The sequence below is a fragment of the Macaca nemestrina genome, chromosome 4 (genome assembly GCF_043159975.1).
Source record: "Macaca nemestrina isolate mMacNem1 chromosome 4, mMacNem.hap1, whole genome shotgun sequence".
Classification (NCBI taxonomy): Eukaryota; Metazoa; Chordata; class Mammalia; order Primates; family Cercopithecidae; genus Macaca; species Macaca nemestrina.
In genome coordinates this window covers 98893371-98895488 of record NC_092128.1, presented here as the reverse complement: position 1 = coordinate 98895488, position 2118 = coordinate 98893371, and positions in this window count along the sequence as shown.

Below are 2118 nucleotides of genomic sequence, written 5' to 3'. Positions count from 1 at the left end.
TTTTTAGATGATTTTCTTGGTAATTGTAATGTGACCTTTATCTTAATTATCTTGGATTTCAAGAATATTTATGGCAAAAGCGACATGATAAAATTTTTTGACAAAAAAAAAAAAAGATGAATCTGAATAGTCTCAATATTGCTAGCTTTTCCTAACAGTTGGTAGAAAACAGCTTTTGTGGTAACTATCCCTGTGCTTACCAGCATTTTCTGTTCTGCTTCTATGGGCAGTGGGAAGACTATTCTTCCTTGCCCCTTTAAAATTATGAGTGATCACCTAACTCTTTAACCAATAAATAGTGAGCAGAATTGATGTGTGTCTCTTCCACGAGGAAGTATGTAAGAGCTGGTCACATCTTCTCTTCTCCCACTTCAGTGATCCCTGAAGGTTTGGATCGCAATGGTAACATCTTAAGACAGACTGATGATGAAGTCAAAGCACTCTGGAGTGCTGAGCACCCCACAAAGAGCACTCACCTTGCAGAACCGCTCATGACATGCATTGTTTTAAACTACTAAGATTTTAGGGTCTTTATTGCTGCAACACAACCTAGTCTCACCTAGTAACTACCTTCTCAACCACGCAGATCCTTAATTTTGTATTTTCTTTCCTGATTCTGAATTTTCTACTCACACACTTTTTCATGATCAATATTAACAATTAATATCCATCCTTCCTTATTTACTTTTTCTCTCTCTTCTTTTCCTCCTCCTTTTCTCCCTTCTTTTTTCTTTCCTTTCCACTTAATCACTCATTTTAAAAATCATTGGAGATGCCCAAGAAGAAGGAAAGTTAGAAAGTAATTGAGTGGATGGTGGCCCAGCAGGCTGGAGGATTTGTTGCATACGGGGGGACTGAGCAAATAAATACAGTCGGCCCTCCATATCTATAGTTTCCACATCTGTGAATTCAACCAACCATGCATCAAAAATATGTTTTTAAATCACATCTGTACTGAACATGTGCAGACTTTTTTCCTTGCCATTATTCCCCAAATAATACAGTATAACAACTATTTACATAGCATTTACATTGTATTTAGTATTATGAGTAATCTAGAGATGATTTAAAGTATTCAGACAGGTTGGTCATGATGGCTCATATCTGTAATCCTAGCACTTTGGGAGGCTGAAGGGGGAGGATTGTTTGAGGCCAGGAGTTTGAGACCAGCCTGGGCAACATAATGAGATGCCATCTCTATAAAAAATTTAAACAATTAAGTGGGTGTGGTGGCACATGCCTGTAGTCCAAGCTACTCAGGAGGCTGAAGTGGGAGGATTGCTTGAGTTCCGGAGGTTGAGACAGCAGTGAGGCATGCTTGCACCACTGCAATCCAGCCTGAGCAACAGAGAGAGACCTTGTCTCCAAAATAATTTTTAAAGTATTCAGGAGGATATGATTAGGTTATATGCAAATACTATGTCATTTTATATCAGGGACTTTAGCTTATGCTGATTGCGGTATCCTTGGAATGTCCTAAAACTAATCTACCCATGAATATGAAGGGATAACTGTATATTAAGGATTATGCAGCCAGGTTCCTTTGCTGCCTGATAAGACAATTTTAAATATGAAAAGGCGAAAGGATTGTGTTTGAACTGAAGTGGAGGAACTGCTATAAACTTTTATATATATATAATTAGATATAAAAATGAATAAGATGTCTGAATGTTCTATCCTTGTTCTGTCCACTGAGGGATCCTGGAAGCAGCAATAGGCCAATAGCAGTAAGCCTACATAGCACACGGATTTCTAGAAATCATTTTCCACTAACAGAAGAGATCTTAGAAAAAAAGAAAGACTGATTTCAGGGCTGGTGCAGCAAAAGCACAATTTGCTTCTGCTTTTTTTGAGTCTGAAAAATAACTTGTTGTTATTATTATTATTATTATTTTCGGGTCTGGCTCTCTGTTGCTCAGGCTGGAGTGCAGTGGCGCAATCTCAGCTCACTGCAACCTCTGCCTTCCAGGCTCAAGCTGTCCTCCCACCTCAGCCTCCTAAGTAGCTGGGACTACAGGCGTGCACCACCACACCCAGTTAATTTTTGTATTTTTGTGTGGAGATGGGGTTTTGCCATGTTGCTCAGGCTGGTCTCAAACTCCCGAGCTCAAACAATCA